At 41.5% G+C, this 27623-nt stretch overlaps 1 protein-coding gene across 1 annotated transcript in view; it reads right to left on the reverse strand.

Moving 5' to 3' along the window:
- The window catches only part of LOC127644561 (gastrula zinc finger protein XlCGF8.2DB-like), a 35504-nt gene extending 8227 nt beyond the window's left edge, over positions 1–27277 (reverse strand). Inside the window, exon 1 of the mRNA XM_052127785.1 lies at positions 27213–27277. The gene's annotated coding sequence lies outside the window, so the exon portion shown is untranslated. The remainder of the gene's footprint in view (positions 1–27212) is intronic.
- Positions 27278–27623: the final 346 nt, after the last annotated feature.

Consider the following 27623-nt stretch of genomic DNA (forward strand, 5'->3'; position numbering starts at 1 on the left):
GCACGTTGAACAAACTTCTAATAGTTCCATTTAAGGTGAATTCCAAGTAAACTATGTGCTCTTTCACATGAGTGTAGTAATCCAGCATTCATAAAGTTACATCCTTACATTCACCTTGTGACTTATCCACAATGTCAATTTAGCATTGTATTAGTGCAAATACATAAAGAAAGTCCTCAGTTGAACTTGAAACAGCACGTTTTTCAACAACTTTTTATTGTAGCACAGAGCAGGTGAGACATGCTTCCATAACTCTAGCCATGCTAACATCCTCTAACATCTTGGATCATCTTGGATGATCCAAGATGGCGGCGCGGTAGCACGCAGCGGCCACTCCGGATCCACAATGGTGCTATTTTTGTTAAAAAAGCCCAACTTTTGCAACACATGGACATCGGAGCAACCGGTGTTCGTGTCTACCATCGCCAGACACTACTGAAATATAAGACTCATGCAAAAACCAAGCTGCATGATGACCTGCAGGAGGCGCTACGCGTACTCGGCTTGCTGCGGAGACCAGGCCTCCAGCCCTCGGCGTCGCCTGATGCCGGTGGCCGGGGAGAGGACATCGTAGCGGTGTGCGAGAGCGGAAGCGGAAAGAGGGCGGGGGTCCATGCTAGGCTAAAAACAAACCCTAGCCGGCCGGCTCTCCCGTCTATCCTGCTCTCAAATGTTTGCTCCCTGAACAATAAACTGGATTATATCCGACTCCAGCAGGCTACGCAGCGTGAGTTCAGAGACTGCTGCGTCTTTGTTTTCACGGAGACGTGGCTCAGCGACAGAGTTCTGGATGCCGCCATTCAGCTAGACGGGCTCGCCTCGTTTCGTGCCGACAGAAATACAGCTCTCTGCGGTAAGACTCGCGGTGGTGGCTTGTGTGTTTACATCAACACGGAATGGTGCAAGAACTCTATGCTAGTCTCTAGTTACTGTTCATCGCTGTTGGAGCTTGTGACTGTTAGATGCAGACCTTTTATCTACCACGGAATTCACCACTGTTTGCATAACCGAGTTTACATTCCCCAGCGCTAACGCTAAGGAAGCGCTCTGTGAACTGTATGGGGCTATGAGCTGAACTGCAGAACGCTCACCCCGACGGACTGTTTATTGTCGCCGGAGATTTCAACCATGCAAATCTCAAGACAGTGCTCCCTAAATTCCATCAGTATGTGGACTTTGCAACGAGAGGGGCTGAACGCGCTTGATCTTGTTTACACAAACATCCCAGGCGCTGCACGGGCGGAGCCCCGCCCCACCTCGGCTACTCAGACCACATCTCTGTTATGTTAATTCCAGCATACAGACCGCTCGTCAGACGCACAAAACCGCTTCAGAAGCACGTGAAAACCTGGCCAGCAGGAGCCATCTCTGCTCTTTAGGACTGTTTTGAGTGTACTGACTGGCACATGTTCAGGGAGGCTGCAACATATGGCGATTCTACCATCTTGGAGGAATACACAGCATCGGTGACCAGCTACATCAGCAAGTGCATTGATGATGTCACTTTCTCCAAGACCATCACCACACGCTCCAACCAGAAGCCGTGGATGACTGCGGAGGTGCGCACGCTGCTGAGGTCCCGAGACTCCGCCTTCAGAGCAGGCGATAAGGCAGCCCTAAGAACAGCTAGGGCCAAACTGTCACGGGCAATCAGAGAGGCAAAGCACGTACACGCCCAGAGAATCCACAGTCACTTCCAGGACAGCGGTGACATGCGGCGCATGTGGCAGGGCATCCAGGCCATCACCAACTACAGGACAACATCAGTTGCCTGTGACAAAGATGCCTCCCTTCCAGATGCGCTGAACGACTTCTACGCTCGGTTTGAAGTGCAGAACGACGTGATGGCGAGGAAGTCCACCCCTTCTCCCAACGACCAGGTGCTCTGTCTTACCACGGCAGATGTGAGGAAAACTTTACGTAGAGTAAACCCACGGAAGGTTGCTGGACCAGACAACATTCCTGGCAGTGCTCAGAGGATGTGCAGACCAGCTAGCAGATGTTCTTACCGACATCTTCAACATCTCTCTGAGCAGCGCCGTTGTTCCAACGTGCTTCAAGGCCACCACCATCATCCCCATGCCAAAGAAGTCTTCAGTGTCCTGCCTCAATGACTACCGTCCCGTCGCACTTACACCCATCATCATGAAGTGCTTCGAGAGGCTCGTCATGAGGCAGATTAAGACCCAGCTGCCCCCCTCACTAGACCCACTGCAGTTTGCGTGATCGCTCAAACCGTTCAACAGACGATGCCATCACCACAACCCTCCATCTGGCCCTCACCCACCTAGACAATAAGGACTCATACGTTCGAATGCTGTTCATAGATTTCAGCTCAGCATTCAACACAATCATTCCCCAGCACCTGATTGGAAAGCTGAACCTGCTGGGCCTGGACACCTCCCTCTGCAACTGCATCCTGGACTTCCTGACTGGGAGACCTCAGTCAGTCTGGATCGGGAACAGCATCTCCACCACCACCACTCTGAGCACTGGGGCCCCCCAGGGCTGTGTGCTCAGTCCACTGCTGTTCACTCTGCTGACTCACGACTGTGCAGTAATGCACAGCTCGAATCACATCATCAAGTTCGCCGATGACACGACCGTGGTGGGTCTCATCAGCAAGAACAACGAGTCAGCATACAGAGAGGAGGTGCAGCGGCTGACGAACTGGTGTAGAGCCAACAACCTGTCCCTGAATGTCGACAAAACAAAAGATATGGTTGTTGACTTTAGGAGAGCACAAGGTGAACACACTCCGCTGAACATCGACGGCTCCTCTGTGGAGATCGTCAAAAGCACCAAATTCCTTGGTGTACACTTGGCGGAGAACCTCACCTGGTCCCTCAACACCAGCTCTATCAACAAGAAAGCCCAGCAGCGTCTCTACTTTCTTCGAAGGCTGAGGAAAGCACATCTCCCAACCCCCATCCTCACTACATTCTATAGAGGGACTATTGAGAGCATCCTGAGCAGCTGCATCACTGCCTGGTTTGGGACTTGCACCGTTTCGGACCGCAAAGCCCTGCAGAGGATAGTGAGGACAGCTGAGAAGATCATTGGGGTCTCTCTTCCCTCCATCAAAGACATTTACAAAAAACACTGTATCCACAAAGCAACCAGCATTGTGGACTGACCCCACACACCCCTCACACAAACTCTTTACCCTTCTCCCGTCTGGCAAGAGGTACCGAAGCATTCGGGCCCTCACGGCCAGACTGTGTAACAGCTTCTTCCCCCAAGCCATCAGACTCCTCAATACTCAGAGACTGGTTTGACACACACGTGTCTTGAGTTGCACTTTAATTACTGTCACTTTATAACTGTCTGCTACCTCAATAACTGCTATGTGCATAGAACACTATCTCATAGTATGTTATGTTTACATTTTTAGAAACTGTCATCTTTTTGCACTACTGAGTACTGGTCGGCGCTGCACTGTCTATTGTCCTGTTCATTGTCAGTAATTTGTTGTACTGTCCTGTAATTTCTGCACATGTTTGCACGTGCACTTTATATAGGTAGTTTATATAGGTATTTTATTTCGTTGTGTAGTCTCATGTGGTCCTATGTTGGTCCTTTGTTGTTTTTATGTAGCACCGTGGTCCTGGAGGAACGTTGTCTCGTTTTGCTGTGTACTGTACTAACTTTATATGGTTGAAACGACAATAAAAACCACTTGACTTGACTCTACTCCACACCTAGCGTTATACAAACTTTATGGCACTCTAACACCCCTAGCGGTGTGGAATAGTATTACAGCCTGAATACAAACTGGTAACAGCCTTGTGTCTGTTACAGGACAACAGATAATTGGAATAGAGTTGTATGGATCTTAACCCCATTGAGCTTGTGTGGGAACAGCTAAACTGTAAGGTGCATGAGAAGTGCCCGATAAGAACTGCTACAGAACTCTTATGAGAACTCTTTTATAGTAGTTTAATAAGTTCTGAAAAAATACATTCAGATACAAATACATAGTACATTTTCACATTACTAATGCAGACCTGCCAACCTTAGGAAAATATTTTGAGGACCACAATAGTGAAGACTAAGAGTAGAACTCTTTATTCCCCACTCACCACCATATCAAGTTATTCAACATATAAATCGGCTATGAAAAAACAATACAATTATATATGCTTGAGAAGAACTCTTTTAATCTTTTACTCACTTGCACTGCGCTATATTATATTATACAGTGAAAGTCAAAAGTTTCAGTTGTAAGTCTTGGCCTGTCACATTAGTTTCCCTTTGGTATGTAAGGCTACTACCTGACACTAGGGGGATCTTATTGCAGTAAGGCAATGATAGAAGAAGTGAGATTTTGTTTGGGGACGAACAGCATGGTGTCTGGATGCCACTCTAAAGAGTCCAGACTGGGAATCTATGGGGATTTTCTGCTCAGTCAATAAGGATTCTTTAGTCCTTACTGATACAACTGAAACTTTTGACTTTCACTGTATAATATAATATAGCGCAGTGCAAGTGAGTAAAAGATTAAAAGAGTTCTTCTCAAGCATATATAATAGGGCAGTGGTGGCTCAGTGGTTGAGGCTCAGAGTTACTGACCAGAACGTCAGGGGTTCAAGCCCCAGCACCACCAAGATGCCACTGTTGGGCCCTTGAGCAAGGCACTTAACTCCAGGTTGCTCCAGGGGGATTGTCCCTGTAATAAGTACACTGTAAGTCGCTTTGGATAAAAGCATCTGCCAAATGCGTAAATGTAAATGATAATATCCAGGAGGATTGTTCTTCAAAAGGACTGTTTAACCCCAGGACACCTTACCTCCATCCTCCTCAGAATTGTCTGGGTACAAGGAGAAAAGTCTAGTTGCTCGCATGGTTTATGACGGATTATATGGGACTGATTCCAGCCATTGCGTTTCCAGACTTTCGTGCACTTAAGTACAGCAGAAAGGACTTCGTCATTTCTGCCTATCCAGATAAAAACTTTTGCACTGCTTTTGTAAATAGTGTTGTTGATGTGTGATTTGGTCCTTCTATGTTGAAATGCTTTGACTCTGGCCATGATGTGTGTGATTTCCTATCATGTATTGATGGTGGTATGTATTCTTTACCTCTTTCTTTTGTAAATACTACTCACTTTTGCATCTATTTCTTGTCTTACTGAGTATTTAGACTAACACAGAGCATAGCCGGCGGTTCCCTCCCTAATATAAATCTTGTGGCAATTAATCTGGGTGTGAATACTAGACGAATTGTTACATATTGGCACCCAAACAGGGACCTGTACGCATTTATATTCTCTTGTGTTCAGTGGATATTTCAGATGTTTCAGTATGGCAAGTGAGGCTGCTCAGGGAGAGGATGAATATGGTCCTGAACTGGATATCTCATCAGAGACATTTATTACCCGAAGAGACCCATTGGGTGAGTTAATGCACACATTCAGCAACTTGTACATTGATGAAGAAGAGGAGGAGGAAAAGGAAAATAGCTTAGATGATGTGCAGGAAAGGTTTCTACCTCCACCCCCACTTGAATGGGAAAGAGAGCATGACCAAGCTACACCAATAACAACAACAATGATAGTAGAGAAGTTATCAGATCGACTAACTGCACTTGAAGGCAGCTGGCAAGAGAACAAACGGAGGTTGAGTGAGTGTGTTTCCTAAGAGTTGTTGGAATCCAAGTGTCAAATGCTGAAGGAAAAAATTAACTATCGTTTTGATAGAGAGAGAGATAGAATGAAGGAACAACTGGAACTAGCAATAAGGGACTTAGGAAAATCCATGATTGACTGTTTGAAACTGAGGGATGTCCAAATTGAACAGAAGTTCAAATCATTCAATGCTTGCTTGTATAACTCTGCACAGACTATTCCCAATTGCTCTACTCCTTATACAGCTTCTCAAAATCAAACTTATAATGTACAGAACATTCCGTCAATGTATCCAGAATGTCACACATCCTTGCAGTACAATCCCCCGGTTAAACTTGAGTTCCCTAGCTTCTGTGATGCTCAGGAAGAGGATCCTGTAAACTTCATTGAGCAATGTGAAGAGTACTTTGCAGTTCGACCTCTCAGTGATGCGGAAATTATGGCTGCTTTAACTGCTGTACTCAAAGGTACCGCTAAAGACTGGTGGCTGGCAGAACTTCAAAACGTGAGGAGTTGGAAGCAGTTTCAAGAAGTCTTCTTGCAGTCCTTCTTAAGTGAAGACTACGAAGACGTAGCTATTAGAAGATTACAAGAAAGGAAACAAGGGGTTACGGAATGTATTCGGGACTTTGCTTACCGGTATCGAGCGTTATGTATGAAATGGAAAAGTGGAATGAGTGAGAGACACATTGTCCAGGCTGTCCTAAGAAACTGTAACCCTCGTCTAGCTAGTCTGTTAAGAGGGACCGTGAAGGATGTTGCTGAACTACTGAGGATTGGCACACAAATCGAAAGGGATTTTGAAGAGTCTAAGAGGTATTGGAGTCAAGTTAATACAGCTGATCAAAAGAAGAAAGTTCAATCAGCTCACTGTCTCCAAGTAGGACCTTGTCATACCAATACGACCATAGTCCAAACTTCCCATAATTCAGCCATAACTGGAGTCAAGACTGTCACCATCCCTATTATTTTACAAGATCGATACTGTACAGCTATGGTAGATACTCGTAGTACACTCTCTCTCATTAAAAAGTCAACCTGGGAACAGATTGGCAAGAACGAGTCATATCAGCCCTGTGGTGGTCAAGCATTTCTTCTCGCCAATGGACAGCAGCAGACTGCAATTGGAAGAGTGACTTGGAAGTGTGAGATCCAAGGATGTAAGATGAGCTAACGTTATACATAATGAGTGATGCAGATTTGACTGTGCCAATCATCCTAGGGATGGACTTTCTGATGGATTCTGGATTGACTTTAGACTTTCATAGATCACAATACATCATACCAGCCAGAGAAGGAAGAGCTGAAGAAACTTTAATTTTTTGCCACATGGATCCCAAGCGACAGTACATTTTTATATAGCCGTACCCATCCCTCCTACATCCAACGAAACACAACTGTCCATCCAAAAACTGGTTCAACAGGCTAATACCAGTGTTCAGGTCAGAACCCAACTGGAAAAGTTAATGTTGCAATGGCCCGCAGTATGCACTCACGAAATAGGACATTCCAACCTGGTAAAACACCAAATCCTCACAACTGATGAAGTTCCAGTCAGAAAACACCCATATAAAGTGTCTCTAGACAAGCAGCAGTTCACTGAGTCTGAAATCAATAATCTACTAACCAAGAAGATTGTCAGGCCATCAGCTTCTCCATGGGCAGCACCTGCCGTTGTGGTGTTCTCCAAGAATGAGGAAGAACATCTTTGCCACCTGCAGCAAGTTTTCCATTGTCTCCATAAAGCTGGTCTAACCCTCAACCTGAACAAGTGTAATTTCATGCAACAGACTCTCACCTTCTTAGGGCACATTGTGTCAAGCAGTGGAATAAAAACTGATCCTGCAAAAGTGGATGCAGTCGCTTCTTTTTCAACCCCTCAGTCAATCAAAGACGTGCAACGATTCCTAGGACTCGCTGGTTGGTACCACCGCTATATTTCTAATTTCTCTGAGAAAGCTGTCCCACAGTGCCCATGCACTGAAACTAAAAAAATCCACTTGGCTATGGTCAGAACAATGTCAACATGCTTTCGACATTATAAAACAGGATTTAACCCAAGCACCAGTGTTGACACCCCCAGATTTCAATAACCCTTTCACAGTGCAAACAGATGCTAGTGAGGTTGGGTTAGGTGCGGTGCTTACTCAGGAAACAGCAGGTGAAGAAAAGGTCATCGCCTATGCCTCACGTTTATTACGAGGAGCAGAGAAGGCATACTCTGTTTCTGAAAAGGAATGTTTAGCTGTAATCTGGGCTGTAGAAAAGTGGAGGCCATATTTGGAGGGTCGACCATTTACAGTTATAACGGACCGCTCAGCACTCGCATGGGTCTTTCAGCACCCAAAGCCTTCATCATGCCTCACCCGTTGGACATTGAGATTACAAGGCTTTCACTTCACAATAAAGTATCATAAAGGTCAATGCAATGTAGTGCCTGATATATTGTCCAGAGTGCATAACAACCATACTCCTCAGGAAATGATTGCAGTAATCAAAGCCACCGATGTATTACCAAGCAACTTGCAAGTAGATCTAACACAAATTGCCACGGATCAACAAAACGACCCAGCGTTACAAGAACTGATTCACAAGGCACAGTGCAATGAAGTTGCTGATCCTACACGCATCCACTTCGTGATGAAGAACGGTTTTCTGTTTCGTAGTCTACCAAAAGGACAACAACTCCAACTGATGATCCCATCCAGTCAACGTGAAGCTATGTTACACTACACACATGACAGTCCCATTAGTGGACATCTGGGGAGATTGAAAACTCTATTAAAATTACTTGATATTGCATATTGGCCTAATGTGAGAAATGATGTATGGAAGTATTGCAAAGAATGTACTACCTGTCAAAAATACAAACCCGCAATAACCAAGCTGACTGGTTATCTCCAATCAACTCCCGTCGTCGAACCTGGGTATATGTTAGGAGTGGACTTAATGGGACCTTTCCCTAAGAGCAGTAAACAAAATGAATACCTCCTCATGGTTGTTGACTATTGCTCTAAATGGGTAGAAATGTTTCAATTGCGCACAGCCAAGACACCACAAATAGCTCGGATTCTTGTGGAGGAGATTTTCACCAGATGGGGTACACCTACATACTTGGTATCAGATAGAGGGGTACAATTCACATCTCAATTACTCAGTTCAGTCTGCAAGCAATGGGGGGTTATTCAGAAATTAACAACCGCTTACCTCCCACAAACCAACCTTACCGAAAGGGTTAAATCGCAACCTCAAAACAATGATTGCGTCTTATGTCGGTGATCAACATCGACTATAGGACAAATGGATAGCAGAGATTCGGTTTGCTCTTAACACTGCATGGCATGAGAGCACAGGTTTCACCCCGGCAGAGTTTGCATTGGGACGAAAATTGAAAGGACCCATAGAAAGAGCCATCCACAAACCCCCTGATCCAGATAACCCTGCATATATTCTTCTCGACAGACAACGGCAACTCATCAACTTAGTGACCGCTAACGTTGAACGAGCCCAAGAAAAAGAGCAAAGGTACTATAATCAGTGGCATAAACCAGTGCAGTTTTTGGTGGGAGATGTGGTTTGGGTCCGGACCCATCCTCTTTCCAGAGCAGACGAAGGGTATATGGCTAAGTTGGCAGCAAAATGGAAAGACCCTGCCAAGGTGGTAAAAGTACTTGGACCTGTTAATTGTTCTTTGAGGTACATTGATAATCCTGATATTGTGGAAACTTTACATGTACAAAATCTGAAGCCATGTTATGGTTATAGCCAGCCTTCTTCTGAGGAGGAGGGTATGTAACACTCTTGGCCTGACACATTAGTTTCCCTTTGGTATGTAAGGCTACTACCTGACACTAGGGGGAGGTAGTGTGCTTTTTGATCTAGGATATTAGTAAGGCAATGATAGAAGAAGTGAGATTTTGTTTGGGGACGAACAGCATGGTGTCTGGATGCCACTCTTAAGAGTCCAGACTGGGAATCTATGAGATTTTCTGCTCAGTCAATAAGGATTCTTTAGTCCTTACTGATAATATCCAGGAGGATTGTTCATCAAAAGGACTGTTTAACCACAGGACACCTTACTTCCATCCTCCTCAGAATCGTCTGGGTCGGTGAACAAGGAACTAGTGTTGTTGATGTGTGATTTGTTCCTTCTATGTTGAAATGCTTTGACTCTGGCCATGATATGTGTGATTTCCTATCATGTATTGATGGTGGTATGTATTCTTTACCTCTTTCTTTTGTAAATACTACTCACTTTTGCATCTATTTCTTGTCTTACTGAGTATTTAGACTAACACAGAGCATAGCCGGCGGTTCCCTCCCTAATATAAATCTTGTGGCAATTAGTCTGGGTGTGAATACTAGATGAATTGTTACACAGTACACCAGCTTAAAACCATAAGTGAACACACACCTTCCGGTAAATTTCTAGGTAACGTTATTTGTAGGAGCCACCTGTATGTCTCCCATGTGTTCTAGGTTTATAGTCTCATTCATAAACTTCACTGCACTCAGATTGTGGGTGGTGGGTGTGTCCACCGGGGTTTGGGCGGAAGTGACAGTGGTCTATTTGTTTGCTTCACCTGCTCACCTGGGTTGTTTTTGGTTTGGATGGAGAGAGGGGGTGAGCCTGGGAGCGAACACTTTCTGTTGACCGCACTCACGCACTCGCGCACTTTCACAGCAATCTTTATGACGTGGTAACTGCAGTGCCAGTTGTACTTTTAAGTGTTGAAGTGAAATAAATGCTGGAAGTCAGACAGTTGAGTGGAAATGAGTTTTTGTGCATCGCAGTGTTTTCAGTCTCTAAGTGTTTAGTCCCTCGCAGCTGCAACTTTAGTTTTTGCGTTGTCTACAGCCGCTATATTTAGTCAACAGAAACCCTTTAAACCAGAGTGTTGTTCTACGGAAACGAGCTGAGCATCACGGATTCCGCGGATCACAACGGAACGCTTTGGATATCAGAGGAAACACGGAAATGTTTGGCGCTCCGCTGTATTGGATGGCGGTTCATTCATTACCGCTCGGAGGATAAAGACCCGGCGGGAATCAACGCAGCAACTGAAGCGGTATGTAGTAACTCGTTAATTTGTGCTGTGTACGTTGTTAGTTACTAACAACGCATCCCCTATGCCGCTTGTCCATAGGGGAGGCGTTGTTGCTTGCTGGTGTTTTTTATTGTTGGTCTTTGGATGTGGTTTATGATACAGCGGTGGATGGACTGATTGATGGATGGATTGATATTGATGGATGGATTGATGGATTGAACGGTGTGGATTCTTGGAAGATTTGTGGTACATTGTGAAATGACAACAAGTGGATAAAAATCAAATGTCAATGGTTCAGAAATGGATGAACAAAAGAGAGAAATGAAACTCACTTCCAAGCCCTTGGTGAATAAAATTGAAACACTACAAAGGGAACGTAGAAAAAAGGTTCATAAAATCCAAGATCATGCAAAAGGATGATAATGCCCCACAAGTGCGATCTCATCTTGAGAAAATGAGTCAAATGGTGGATGAAACTACTATGTTACATGAGTCTGTGATTCCCATACTTCCTGAAGAACAACAGGAAAATCAAAATGAATGGTTTGTGAAGGTACTATAATGCCATAATGGATTTATGGATGATGCAAAAGGATGGCTTTCTGAAATGGGGAGACAAAGAAGCCGTACTATTGGTCATGTTGTCACAAATGACGCTCCCATATTTGTATCACAAAAGGAATCAATGCAAAAGTTGGACGAACCTCATAATGAAAATGTGTCTAATGTTTCAAATCACTCTGGGCAAAATGTTCAAACCTCTGTCACACAAGATGAAATTGAACCAAGTGATAGAGTGTCAAACACAGGAAGCAAACGTTCTAATAGTAGGCAGAGCTCGGCTGGATCAAGGTCCAGTATCTCAACAACATCATCAGCACGCATTAAAGCCGAGGCAGATATGGTTGCTCTCATTGCAAGACAAAGACTGTTAAAGGACAAACATGCATTAGAAGAACAAGAGGAGCAGCTAAGGAAAAAGCGGGAAGAGTTTGAACTTGAAGTGGAAATAGCTGCATCAGTGGCAAAAGTGAATGTGCTGAAAGGCTCAGGAGGGTCTCGTGTTTCAAGTCATCCATCTGTGAAGTCCAATGGCATGAATTCTTATCTAGAAAGGGGGCAAAGGAAAAGCAAAACACTTAGTGCTGATGCAAAAGCATTTGTGCCTGATACGAATATCCCAATACTTGGAAAGCCCAATCCACATTTCTTGGGTACAAAACCTCAAGTGGAAAATGTTATTCAACCACCACAACCTCAACCCACATCGTCAGGACGTCCAGAAGTCACAGGACATCAAGATACAGGACAATCACGTCCACTGTTTCAGCACAGGAGTCATCAATCAGCAACACTGGTGACAAGCAGCAGTGATCAAAGTCAAATGATTATGGTTTTGGAAAAACAAAATGAAATAACTGCTTTATTGGTTCAGCAACAATCTCTTTCATTTCTGCCTAAAAGAGACATTCAGGTTTTTGACGGTGATCCTTTGCAATATCACACCTTCAAGAGGGCTTTTGAACACAGCATCGAAGAGAAGGCTGACAATCCTAAAGACTGCTTGTACTTCCTTGAACAGTACACCAGGGGGCAGCCAAGGGAGCTTGTCAGAAGCTGTCAACAGATGGTACATGATAGAGGATATGCCAAGGCTAAGGCTTTGTTACAAGAGCATTTTGGTAATGCACAGAAAATTAGTTCAGCCTACATGGATAAGGCTCTTTCATGGACACCAATAAAATCTGAAGATGTGAAATCTTTACAGTCTTTTCCTACGAGGGTGTTGTAACGCCATGGAAGATGTTGAATATATGGAAGAGTTGAACATGCCTACCACTATGCTGACCATCGTAAAAAAGTTGCCCTACAAACATAGGGACAGATGGAGAACTGTGGCTTGTGAGTTGCAGGAAAGGAGTGGCCGGAGAGCCACATTTACAGATATTGTCGGCTTCGTTGAAAGACAAGTGAAGATCGCAAGTGATCCGCTATTCAGAGATATACAGGATACACCATCAACAACAGCAATCAAGGACACAAGGAAGTCTAGGTTTGAGCCTCGTTCTAGAGCCAAGGGGAGTAGCTTTGCTACCACCATTGCAACAGTGGAAAGGAAAGTTGAATATGGAACAAATTTAAAAGAGGGAAGGTCAGCTGGTATGAAGGCTTGTATGTTTTGTGGAGGTGAGCACACATTGGATCTGTGCCGCCAGTTGGAAAAGAGGGTGCATAATGAGAAGATTAATTTCTTAAAGGAACATGGTGTGTGTTTTGGCTGTGTGTGCATTGGGCACATGAGCCGAGACTGTAGGAAGCGCCTCTCATGCAAAGTATGCAGTCTGAAGCACCCTACTGTACTCCAAATTTATCCAAAAGAGAAAGAAATTAATTTAGTGCAAACCAAAAGAGAATCTGAGACCGCAGTGGTTAGTGCTCTGATCTCTGTTCAATCCAGTGGTCTCACTGGGGCCGGTGACCCAGACTGTACACTCTCCATAGTTCCAGTTCAGGTGAAACCTAGGAAAGGGCATAAGGTGTTGATTACCTATGCCTTCCTGGATCAGAGCTCAGCGTCATTCTGCACAGAGCGGCTGATGAACAAGCTGAATGTCAGGGGACGAAGAACTGGTATTCTCCTTGGGACTATGGGTCAGGAGAAGGTCATTGGAAGCCATATTGTTTCAGATTTGGAAGTGGCTGAATTAGACAGTGATTGTTTTTGTGAACTACTTGATATTTACACAGAAAAACATGCCAGTTCATCGAGGCAACATTCCTCGCCAGAAAGACCTCCAACGATGGCCACATCTGAAACATGTCCAGATAAGGGAGATTGATTCAGATATTGACCTGCTGATAGGAACCAACGTCCCCAGAGCACTGGAGCCATGGCAAGTCCTTCGAAGCAAGGAGGGGGGCCCATACGCAGTCAAAACGATGCTGGGCTGGACCGTAAATGGACCTCTTAGAGGCGATGAAAGTAGAGAAACTATTTGTGGACAGCTAGATGTCACTGTCAATAGGATCTCTATTGCAAACCTCAACGATCTGTGGAAGTAGCAGCTAAAGGTAGATTTTCCTGAATGTAGTCAGGATGAGCAGATGGGGTTATCAAGAGAAGACTGTCAGTTCATGGAGTACGTTACAAAATCTGCTAAATTGGTGTATGGCCATTATAGTATTGGCTTACCTTTAAGAAAAAAGGATGTAAACATGCCAAACAATAGAAGAGTTGCCAAACAGCGTGCTATGAGCCTCACAAGGAGGTTTGAAAAGGATGCTCCATTTCATGCTGATTACACAGCATTTATGAATGACATAATCTCCAAGGGCTATGCAGAGAAGGTACCAACCGAGAATCTGGATCGGAGCGACGGCAGGGTATGGTATATACCACACCATGGTGTATATCACCCGAAGAAAGGAAAGATCAGGGTTGTATTTGACTGCGGAGCTACATTCCAGGGAACATCTTTGAACGTTCAGCTCCTACAGGGATACGATCTTACCAGCATGTTAATTGGAGTCATGACCAGATTCAGAAAGGAGTCTGTTGTACTCATGGCAGACATCGAGGCTATGTTTCACCAAGTCAGAGTACCAGCTGAGGATTTGGATCTGTTGAGGTTTCTCTGGTGGCCGGATGGTGACCATAAGCAGAGCCTAGTGGAGCACAGAATGGTTGCGCATCTGTTCGGAGCCACATCTTCGCCAAGTTGTGCAAGCTTTGCTCTCAGAAAGTGTGCAGAAGATAATCGGGAACAATTCAGCTCCAAAGTAATCAAAACAGTCCTACACAATTTCTATGTAGATGACTGCCTTACATCAGTGGCTTTGGAGGAGGAGGCGATAGCACTCTACCAAGACCTTTGTGCCCTTTGGTCGAAAGGGGGCTTTCAACTCATGAAGTGGATCAGCAACAGACGTGCAGTGCTGGCAGCTATACCTGCAACAGAGAGAGCAAAAGAGGTTAAGGATTTGGATTTGGACAATGACACACTTCCTGTAAAAAGAGCATTGGGCGTACAGTGGTGTGTTCAGTCCGACACTTTTAAGTTCAAAGTCCTCATCAAAGATCGACCCTTAACCAGAAGAGCGATCCTCTCCACGGTCAGTTCAATCTATGACCCCTTAGGAATATTGGCACCTGTGGTCTTATCTGCCAAAAGGATCCTTCAAGACTTGTGCAGAAAGGACCTTGGTTGGGATGACATTATACCAGACTTGTCCGCACAGGAGTGGAGAAGTTGGCTGAAAGAGCTCTGGCAGCTTGAAAAGTTTGAAGTTGACAGATGCCTAAAACCAATAGATTTTGGGGAAGTGATTTCTGCTCAGTTACATCATTTTGCAGATGCATGTGAGAGCGGCTATGGAACAGTGACTTACCTGTTATTAAACAACATAGACAGACAAGTTCACTGTGCTTTCATAATGGGTAAAGCCAGAGTGGCTTCATTAAAACCAAATCACCATCCCTCATATGGAGTTGACGGCTGCCATGGTTGCAGGTCGAATGGATGAGCTGTGCAGGAAGGAGCTGCAGATGCAACTTCAGGACTCAATTTTTTGGACTGATAGTACTTCCGTACTGAAGTACATCAGCAATGAAACTTTAAGGTTTCGTACCTTTGTAGCCAACCGGGTTTCAAAGATACTGAGTGTATCAAATCCATCTCAGTGGAGATATGTTAACACCACAAGCAATCCTGCTGATTTAGCCTCCAGGGGAGTAAAGGAGACATCACTTCTGAGAGATAACACATGGGTGTCTGGACCTCAGTTCCTTGTTGGGCCTGAAGAGGGGTGGCCTGAAAACCCCGATAGCTCTGTGAGAATCCCGCCAGATGATCCTGAGGTCAAGATGGGCTTGATTGTGAATGCCGTGCAGGCTGCAGAGAGGACTGATGCAGTGACTCGCTTGATTAATTACTTCTCCTCTTGGATCCTTCTGAAGAAGATGGTTGGTTGGATCCTTAAGCTGAAGAGTCTACTACTGTACTTCAGTCAGAAGAAGAAGCAACTTGAGCGTGACTTTTACTCATTCTGGCTTGGATAAGGACCAACAGGGAAAAGAAATAGAAAAGGAGATGCAGAGTATCAAGGCTCAGACTGGCAGTGGTCTTCTTTCAGTTGAGGAACTCAGAAGAGCTGAGATGGAGATTATTAAGTTTTGTCAGAGAAGGAGGTTTCCAGGTGAATTCACCAGCTTGCAAAAGGGAGGAAGTGTGAAAAGGACTAGTCACATTTAAAAGCTCAACCCAAAACTTGAAGATGGTATTCTGAGTTGGAGGAAGACTTAGCAGAGCAGCTATGCCGGAAGAATCTTGCCATATTGGCAAAAGATTTGCACATTTCTGACATAATTCTTAAGCACATACATCAAGAGGTGGGACACAGTGGTTGTAACCACATGCTAGCTAGCATACACCAAAGATATTGGATCCCTGGGGCTAGTGTGGCTATAAGGAAAACCCTGTCTAAATGTATTGTCTGTCGACGACTGCATGCAGCTTCAGGGCAACAGCAGATGGCAGATTTACCTCGGGACAGAGTTTCTCCAGATGAACCTCCATTCACTCGGGTTGGAGTTGACTACTTCGGACCTTTTGAAGTTAAGCGAGGGAGGAGTACATTGAAGAGGTATGGGGTTCTCTACACATGCCTTTCCGTAAGAGCGATCCACATCGAAGTTGCATCGTCTTTGGACACAGACTCCTTTATTAATGCTCTTCGACGCTTTATAGCAAGACGTGGACAAGTATCGGAACTGCGCTCAGACAATGGAACCAATTTTGTCGGTGCAGAGAGAGAATTGAGAGAGGCAAAGGAAGGTTGGAATCTTGCTCTAATCAACAACACCCTCCTTCAGAAAGGAATTAAGTGGGTTTTCAATCCCCCCACCGGATCACATCATGGAGGGGTTTGTGAAAGGTTGATAAGGTCTGTGAGGAAGGTCCTGAATTCCACACTGAAGTTGCAGACCCTTGATGAGGAAAGTCTTCACACAGTTCTCTGTGAAGCAGAAGCTATTATTAACAGCCGTCCTATTACTAAGGCATCCACTGATCCCAATGACTTGGAATCACTAACCCCCAACCATCTGTTACAGCTCAAAATCATGCCATCTTTGCCACCGGGTCAGTTCAAAAAGGAGGACATCTACGCTTGTCGCAGATGGAAACAATTTCAGTACATATCTGACTTGTTTTGGAAACGTTGGATTAAGGAATACTTGCCTCTTCTTCAGGAGCGTCAGAAGTGGTCTGGTGTCAAGCGCAACTTCCTTACTGGAGATATTGTACTCATAGTTGACGACTCAGCACCTCGTAACTCATGGCTTATAGGAAGGATTGTGCAAACTATCTCTGACAGAAGAGGACTTGTTCGCCAAGTGCGAATTAAGACGAAGACCAGTTATTTGGACAGGCCTATTACCAAGATTTGCCTTCTACAGGAAGCAGAGGAGCCATGAGGATATCCAGCTGACCTTTGAACTTCTTAGACTTTGACTTTAACCATGACACTTTCAAACAGACTGCCTTATCCTGAAAAATATATATATATATATATATATATATTGTTGATCTCCTACATAATGTGCAGTTGTATAATTATTGTGTTAAAATAATAAGGGGCCGGAATGTAGGAGCCACCTGTATGTCTCCCATGTGTTCTAGGTTTATGGTCTCATTCATAAACTTCACTGCACTCAGATTGTGGGTGGTGGGTGTGTCCACCGGGGTTTGGGCGGAAGTGACAGTGGTCTATTTGTTTGCTTCACCTGCTCACCTGGGTTGTTTTTTGGTTTGGATGGAGAGAGGGGGTGAACCTGGGAGCGAACACTTTCTGTTGACCACACTCACGCACTCGCGCACTTTCACAGCAATCTTTATGACGTGGTAACTGCAGTGCCAGTTGTACTTTTAAGTGTTGAAGTGAAATAAATGCTGGAAGTCAGACAGTTGAGTGGAAATTAGTTTTTGCGCGTCGCAGTGTTTTCAGTCTCTCAGTGTTTTGTCCCTCGCGGCTGCAACTTTACTTTTTGCGTTGTCTACAGCCGCTATATTATTTATGCGAAAGGTGCACTTTTTTTTCTTCATCTTGCCATGATCTGCTCCTCTCATTACGGTGATGGGTTTGCCAGCAATAATAATTATGAATACGGTTCTATGAAAAGTCACATTTAACAATCTGCGACACACCGGCTTTACTTTGCTAACTTAAATGCCTGGTGAACAAGCAAGCTAGCTTGCAAATTACATAATGTTAGGCTAACGTTAAATATTTTCCCAAGGTTGGCAGGTATGCGTTAACTCCGTTCACAATTTCAACTTTCCACATCCACCCCAGCCCGTTTACAAAGGTGTTAAAAGCACCATCCTCACTTGAGGAACCAGTTAGACGGAGTGAGGAGGTGGAACAAGAGGGATAAAACCTATTTTGTGTTGCTATCGATTTGCAGTCTCTTGAAATGATTGACATTACGCATTTGTCAATCATCCCCACTTGATATTTGGGTGAATAAACCCAGTGCTATTATTGGTCGAACACTTCTTTTGTTTTCGGCAGACTAGACGCAGCTGCCTCTTGCTGCAAGACTTGAGTACTGCACATACACAATTGAACACAGAAAGGCGTCATCAGCTTTAGCGTAGTTAAGAGTGAAAAATCGTACCAGCGTACTTTGATGTCAAAATGTGTAACTTGTACGCAAAATGCGGTTGGTCTGCTAATGTGAAGTTGAATGCCAATTTGGTGTATAGAAGTACCAATTTCTTTCCATAAGAGCAAAATGTGTAAATTAATCCAAACTTTTGGCTGCCAGTGAAGACCTCATCAAGCCGGACAACTTTAACACTGACAGTCATAGGCTCCACCCATCCCGGATGTTGGCCATTTTGGATTGTTTGAAAAATGCATGCTCTGGAATTTGAAATACTCCTTCTAGGGGGATTCTTGTTACAGGTACCAAATGTGGGTGACATCATACCAAGATATTGACTATGCTAAATTGTGCATGGATTTTTGAAATATCGAAAGGCATTTCCATGGTGACGCGATAAATTAACATAAAACAAATGGGAAACAGGATGTGTGATTTAGATCAAAATTGAGATGGAAATTTAGTCTTGGTGCTAATCACATGGATTTGACTTTTTTGGATCACAGTCATAGCTCCACCACTTGGTAGCAGGAAGTGTGGCTCTTGAAACAGTTTAAAATAGTTCTCTTATATTTACCCAAATTGCTTCAAATTTGTTAAGAATAATGTCAAATGCATAGGTGTCCACCTAGCATTGTTTTCCGAAAACCACCAGGTGGAAATGGAGCCATGGTGCTTGGGCCCATCATTGTGGCTTATTTTTCATTGATTTTCTTGTTTATATATTTAATATACAATCGGATAGCACATGTGCATCACCCAGAACTCTATTTGATGTGCGTGTTTACATCTGAAAGATGCATTTTTTAGATTGTTTGCTCATCTACAATAAATCTATATGACGTATGTCTCAGATATCAATAAGACATTCATCAGATGTCTTTGAGACGTTTATGATTTAGAATGTTTGTAAATAATGTTTAGCAGATGCTAATTTGTGATGCTTTCCAGATGAAAAAAAGCTAAAACAGACATCTCATAGATGTATGTGTGCTATTTGGGAGCATATATGGAAGCTTAATAAAAATCTTGTTTATCTTGATATATTTTTATTAAGACATTTTTCTTTGTGAATGAACAAGGTGTGCAAAAACTACTTCCAGATGAATATTACATAGTACTAAATTATTAATGTGGAACCCAGTCAAGTTTATTATTATAACAGAATAATTAATTATTATTAGTTTCAGGATATTTGTTATAGATAAATTAATATATTTCTGTCCTATTTACTTCACCCTAAACTCGGTTTTGCAGTTGTGTTTATTTTACCTTCACCAGGAGCATTTATTATGAAATGGAGAGTGCAATGTTGGTTTGACAGTTGAGTTTCGCATCTTCTGAACCGCTCTCAAACTCTCCTTTACTGTTCCGCATTTGTAGATTTGTATAATAACTTTATAGCGGTTACTAATGTTTGGAATTGAATGAATGCTTAAACCGGCAGTACTTCACAATGCAGGTAAACTGCACTAAAAACACTAGCCTATGAGCCCTGACACCCCGTGCGTGCACACATATCAGCACATTGCCGGTTCATTCTGAACCACGCACAGACCAGGTTTATCTGTATTTAATCGCAGTTTTATAATCACAGATGATCATATCTCCATTTTAATGTTATTTAATTTAATTGTACAGCCCTGAGGTATTGTGAAATTAGTCTACTGATGCACTCTATGAAACTTAATGGCCAAAAAAGTCTTATTAAAATCACTGCGATAGCAAAAAGATGTATCGCCCAGCCCTAATCCCTGCTAATTCACAGACATTTTAATCTTCTTTATTGTTTTGTGTGTGTTTTGGTGTAAGGGTAAGAGGTTTACATTCAGTGTAGTAGGCATTTGGTTGCTTTTGTAGGCTAATTTAGTTTGATTCTATACTACCAACTGTAGCCTACTAAAAATATGGTCTACAATTTATAAGCCTATCCAAGGTTTTTCCTGGGTCAAATATGGTTTTTGGGGGTGGCTGACATACATGGTCACCCACACGTGCGAAGTTGATTTGCAATTAATTAATATTTAACGTAATAATGTACGTAGTTGCATTTAATTTATACATTGAATATACAAGTTATCTTTGATCATTTAATAATTTTGAATGACTTTACTTCAGTGTGCTATTGGAAATCAAACTAGGCTAACCTAATTTCTTGTTTATATAGGGCTAGTTATAATATTCTAACTGTACATGAATATAACAACTTTATGAGGGGAGACTGCTTTAGTGAAAATGTTTGTTCCTACTCCTTAACAGATATTCATTATTTACATCGGGATCTTAATGATTCAAGTAGTTGATACGGGTCAGGATCTTCAGTTAATGTTCACATCAACCATCCGAATGGGGAATTCATGGGGGGGATTTCGACAGTGGCATGATTGTTGGTGCCAGACGGTCTAGTTTAAGGATTAACTGCTGATCTCCTGGGATTTTCACCCACAACACTTTCTAGTGTATCTACCTTATCTTGCAATGTGGAAGCAAGCAGTGGCAAAGGTTCTCAATGTAAATAAATAGAAGGATAATAATACCAGAACTTATATATAAATGTGATATAAATTATAAACTATCACAAAATCACAGAATGTACTGCAGAATGATGGCCTAATCTTGGATAATTATCTAACTTCAACATTTATAGTAAAAGAGTAAGTAAATCATTCACTTATTACTGTGTGTTGCATTGAAGAGACGGTAATAAATCGCCTTCTTACTTTACCGAGATAGTGACGATGCAGTCTTTCTTGTCCCCATGTTCATATGTACCTGCATAACCTCCGATGATGCTGCTTTAATTTGTTTATTTCCAAAGGCAATGCTTCATAAGCCATGCTGAATGCGAGATATGCATGTCTGTTTACTATGCTCCGTAAAGAATGCTCTCTGACATGAATGGAGAGTAAAATGCCTTTATTAATTTGCCAAGATGAAACAAAATGCAGCTGACAGAAAGTCTATGGTATCTCAAATAACCTATAAACATGAATTATCATTCAAATCAGCCACAACACTAATCAAGACTAATACATCCTTTCTGTAACCCTGCTGTAAGTCAATGCTAGGTATGGGCATTCATTAATAATTTGGAATTCGTATATTTAGGCTCATAAATAATGAATATTCGAAAATTCTATTATTTAAATGAACAAATTATTAATGAGAAAGAGACGTTGTAAAATATTTTTTTAGTCATAAAGGTTGCGTCACCATTGATAAAACAAGCTTCTAATTATAATCAAAACAAGCTTTCATCAATTCCTGTTTTGGTTTTTTAAACAAGAAATGCGTGAAAACAAAAAAAGAATAGAATGAAAGCATTTCAGCTCACGCAAAGCGGAAAAAAAGAAACAGCTAATGACGTAGACTGACGCAGTTAACGTATCGGATGAGTGTAAACACTCGGCATAAAATAGTTATGTTAATATTGTATCTCGTGTCATGTTTTGTTAACAAAATCAAGCCAGTAAACTACACTCGTTTATACACACCAGTTTAAATGATGGAATGTCCCTTACCTCAGCTAGCAAAGTCTTTCTCGGATGCCATATTTGTTGTTTACAGAAGTGTCCTGGGGATTACGTTGCTATGGGGACGCTGCTTTCTGACCAGCTGCACATATACGAGAGTAAAGTGTACACCGCTTATCCAGTACATTTAAACAGGAACTCAGCTTTCTCACAGTAAGCCACATTCTCACAATAAACCGCTTTTCTGGTGTCCATGTGAACGTATTGACAGAACCGTTTGCTCAACAAATGTGATCAACTTGTGTCCACACTCAACAGCACCACCCAGTAAATTCTGTTCTAACTGCCAGTTTTAGTTCGTGTGTTCAGGATTTAACATGCATCTCATTGTATATATGGCCGGCAAAGCAAATTCGAATAGTATTTTTACTAATCGAATAATTATTGCAGAATGAAAATTCGACTACTCGGGCATATCCCTAGTCAATACCACACAAAACAAAACTTGTTTTTCCATTTAACAAAACATGCGTAAGCACAGCGGACATTAATATATAGATATTGAAGAAAATAATTTCAAATAACCAATGACTTCAAGAATGTCAGACAATGTCAGAATTTTATTGACATATTAATTCCCAATCCTGTAAAATTAGCCTAAAACGCCTAATCAAGGCATACCCAAAGTAAATTTAAAGCTGTTCTTGAACCGTTTAGAGTACATGCATGGTTTTGGTCACATTTGAAAGGGGACACTCTGAAGTTTTTTCCCCAGCAGTCAGAATTACTGTAAGTGCTACTGATTCTGAGTAATAGAAGTTTGAACACAATGAAATAGAAGTTTTTTTTCCTACCTGAAAATTTTTTTGCATACAGATGCCTGCAGATGACTATAACTTGTAGCTATTAGCTTGAGAACACAATGGGATCACAGCATGAAGCCTTACCTAGTCCAAGTTCAAATTTTAGAACAATACCATAAAAAATGAATATTTTACACATGTTTTTCTAAGGGTACACCCAGGCGTTTTACAAAAGTGCCTTTTGGATACTCCAAAAGGACCCTTTGGTAACCTAGGACAAAAAGGCTCCTACTTTTGAACGCTTCAACGTACAGTCATAATTTTGGGCTCTAATGAAAGATGACACTTAGAGCTATCATATTCCATATCCAGATCCACTATTAGTTTTGCTGACACAGAGTAACTGATGCATAAACACATTAGAGTGCCTTTTCCCTTCTTGAAACTAAATGTTGTGCATATAAAAGAGTCAAAACTAGTGCTATGGTGGACAATTTGTTTATATAAAAAATACACAACAAACTATTTACATGAATTTTTACACAAAGTATTTACAAACCATTATAAAATTGTACATGTTTCTAGCAACATGCCAGTCATTGTAGCAGTCACATTTGGGTACAAAGCACAAAGGCAGAACACAGGAAGAGTACTTCACTGGTGTCTTTGCATGACACTGCCTGCACTTCAGACGACCAGCGGTGCAAGATTTGGTGACGTGCAACGGCCTGTGATCTGCTCTTCGTGGAGCAGGAGATACGGGTCTGGCTGTGGAGTGAGACCACAACTCTGCCAGCTCCTCAGCAAGGGTCTCTCTGAAAGCCCTCCTCTCTTGATGAGGTGCTGTCCTGCTGCTCCACTTTATGTGGTCGCTTGCTGAGTGGGGAGAATAAATAAATGTAATTTACAAAGCTAGACACAACTTTTCCATCTTTTCTGTATTATATATATATATATATATATATATATATATATATATATATATTAGTTTTTCTTTTCGAGTGTGTAAATATGCATTATTGTATGTATATTTACTGTAAATACTGTATACTTTGCCAATGTACTATGGAACAAAGAGATGGGCCTACACCTCCCCCATCAATTCAGCATTGTAACAAATAGATGGGCCTACACCTCCCACACCTCCCGCATTGTAACAAAGAGACTCTCAAACACAACATATATTCTTATTTTCAACTTATATTTATTTATATATATATATATATATATATATATATATATATATATATATATATTTACAGTAAATATACAAAACATCTATATAGCATGTCAATAGATCTGAAACAAACAATGAACTAAAACCTCACACACGCACATACAAATACAAAAAACACGCACAAACGGTTCAAACACTCACTGAGGAAACACACGACAAAGGGTAATTACAAAATGTGTTCATTATTCAAACTAAAGCTTATTTATGCGGAATATACAGTAATATATGTTATAAAACACAAGAAAACACTTACTTGTCCAGAGCCATGTCTCATCTCTCCATATTTCCTCTGCCTCCAAATCATCCGTATTGTTTTCAGAAATTTCATCTCCAAACTCAGAATTTTGACAATGAATGCCTTCTTATATCACATCCTGGGGTGAAAATCCTGTTTTTCAGGTCCGTTTCACCATATTTAAATCGACAAATGTGTAAACAGTTCCAAAACAGCTCTCCAATATTTTTACGCACAGACCTGACATACTCGGTAATGGCAAGGCAATTTTACGCACACCCATTACAGAACCATCCTGTAATCTTCCAACTAAAGCTGCATATCACTGTTTTCAGAATTTCATTGGCTATACGATGCGTCAGTCATTTCCACTCTTCGATGTAATTGGTTTGATCAGTAAACAAAGGAAAGTGGGTATGCCCTTACATTCGACACAGACTGTGGTTGGGTATTGAAGGCTTTGGATAGGACATGGAAGCTCCTATTGGGTCAAATGAGGTGTCAATCGAAAGGTCAGAGTGCGTGCTTCCATTTTGATACCGGATATAGGAAATGTTTACATCTGAACTGAAGTTATTACCAATAATATGTGAAAGATTAGGCACAGCTGCCAGGTGCTTTGAAATGATGCAACAAGAGTCTGTGGATATTTATTGATGTAATAATGTGATTTGGACTAAACATTTTACTTGATTTGATCGTTTGGACATTTGTCAATGAAACAACACCGTTTTTGTCGGGAAGTTATGGCTCAGTGGGCTACATTGAGGCTTCATAGGTGAGTTGCCTAAATTTTGTTATTGTTTGTTTATATGTTGGTGGTCTGACAAAGATATAGATTGTACTTGCTGTTGTGATTGTATCTTAAAAAGGTTTACATCGTTCAAATCACGAGTATCTCAGCTTTCCAAATATATGTATTATGTTTACTTTTTTTTTTTTGGAGTTTTATCTTTCAAAAACATAAACCTCTGAAACACACCGTGGGTCGAGTTCGCCACGTCGGACCAATAAGGTGTTAAAAATCGATAAAACATTCAATTAATCTTAACTAGGCTAACATTTGTTTAATTTCTTAGCACTGTACAGTTTAGTGGAGACATCTATTTTTCCTCTTTATTTGTAGTCAATAAACAAAAAACTTCCCAGTTAAACATAAACATCATGTTCTTTTCGATTATATGAGTCAAATCTTTATCAAATCAATAACTTTTATATTTAATCTTGCATTTAGAAGTAATTATTTATTGAAGAAAGTGATAAAAGAATGTCAGTGATTCAGTCCCAGAATAACGCAAGAGCACAAATTTCTGTGGCTAAATAAGAGCGTGTACGGGTCAAATGTGCGTTCATATATTGTAGCGAGCAGACCATGGATATATAAATAGAACTGGATTACAAATGCAACATTAAACTGCCATCAGAAGTGTTCGAGTGGCCCAATCTCTCATAGAGTGTCAGTGATTGACAGGAGAGAACACACCCATATCACCATCTCCGACCTGCGGATACGACAGTTGCATTTGGCCCTCTAATGACAATCATGTTTAATTTTCTTGTTATGGATAATATTCCTTACGAGGAAGAAGATATATGCGGATCGCGATGTCAGAGCATCCACCTGCCCCCGTGTTCAGTCTGTCAGTGCAGCACAGCAATCACCAAAGGAAGCGGGGAAACTGTCCAAAAGTTGTACAACTTTTTTACATTACATAATGCAAATAGGAAAAGCTGTATTATCTGCTTGTTTAAGGTGATAATACTTCCTTACCCCCGAAAGGAACTTTATAAAAGTCAGATCAGGATTTATAAATCACCTTAAATGCCCGGGATTTGCTTGTTTTCATATTGAAGTGCTTGATGTGGTCAGTTTAATTTATTGTCCCCCAGTCAAACCATATCAGTTTAATCTTAACCAGCTTTGCTTGTCTCCTTCAATCTCAGCGCCAGCTGCATGTGTGATAGAGGGAGAGAGAGTGTGGGCTCTTATTCAAGTGACCGTGAGTAAAAGACACTTTTTGGTGGAAACATAAAACAAGTTACTCTGAACAAAAACTTTGATGTTCACAATAAACAAGTCTGAGATGATATCTTATTAAGTCAAGAAATGTTTGGGCATAGCAATATGGCGGCGCAGTGGCTTCACTGTAATGACGTCATGAGCAATACAGTCATTATATATATATATATATATATATATATATATATATATATATATATATCTGTGGTTAAACTATATATAAGTCATGGTTTATATTTCAATTCTTATTATTATATTTTTATTTACAATTGTATTTAAGATATAATTTGCATTGGATCAGATGCAGGCAGGTATAGCCTATTAGAGATATTAACTTGGTTTCTTGTATGCTTTTCTCATCTGTTTATTTTAATGTGTTCAAACCGCATGTTCTGTGATCTGTTTTTCTACTTTATAAAATGTATGCTGTACTGCTTTCAGTCATTGTTGTTTATCGACCTCTCTGCAATGTATGTTAATGAAAAATAATCAAATAGATGATAATAAAAAAATAATTGAAAATGTTAAGAGAAAATGAAACCTAAAAATAACAATTAGACAACGGTCTGTTTCTCTGAATTACACGTGTATGGAAATACAAGTTAATTTTAAGATATCACACAAAAACCTGCAACGTTCTGGGAATGTTTATGGTTTTAAAAAATAGAACCTAAAGAGAAGTTGCGTTAGCAACTGGTTCTCAATCAAGAACCATATGCTAACGTTACATGAACGTTATATTACACAATACTGAACTCATTTGTAGACTATTAAACGTTCAGCATCTCGTGACATGAGGCGCGCGATAAACTGAGAAGCATTTGAATACCAAATAATGCAACCGTTAAAACGCGACAATATGGTAAATAAGGAGTTTATAAACACGTCCTCACATTACAATGAACTTAATAGGCTACAACTTTACAAATATTTGTGAAAAATGAGTCTTCAGTGATTCAATTTGAACACTTAAGAACAACAGGGACTCTTAATGAAAACAATCGGCATATTTCCAATTTGTGTTGCAATTAAATCCGTTAAACCCTTTCATACATTTACATAGATAATATGATATGTTTTGCACATTATTTGTGAAAGGCATACCTGTAAAACGAAAGAAAAATAGACGAGAGCGACACAACCGGCTCGACTCTCCTCGGTGACAGCTCTTCTTCTTTCTTTGTTGCGGTTGGTTTATTCCCGCCACCTACTGGGGAGCATGGAGCGTTGATGTTGAGGGAGAAGCGGAAACTACGTTACCGCAGGATAAAGCTAATTCTGCTACCGGTTTGCATCTATTGCTTTAGTTAACATTCGCCTCTAATTATGTTTCTTACATTCCCTGTATAGTTTGTTTCCCAACAAGTCACAACATAATGTACTCAGAAAATATTTTCCATCTTTTCCCAACCGATTTGGCCATTCATGCTGCAGTCTCTTTTGAGTTTATGTGGTAAAATGCAGTGCTGTGATGATTTCTTCACCAGCCCCTGTCTCAGCATTATCTATTCAGTC

Source organism: Xyrauchen texanus, chromosome 6 (genome assembly GCF_025860055.1).
Source record: "Xyrauchen texanus isolate HMW12.3.18 chromosome 6, RBS_HiC_50CHRs, whole genome shotgun sequence".
Lineage (NCBI taxonomy): Eukaryota > Metazoa > Chordata > Actinopteri > Cypriniformes > Catostomidae > Xyrauchen > Xyrauchen texanus.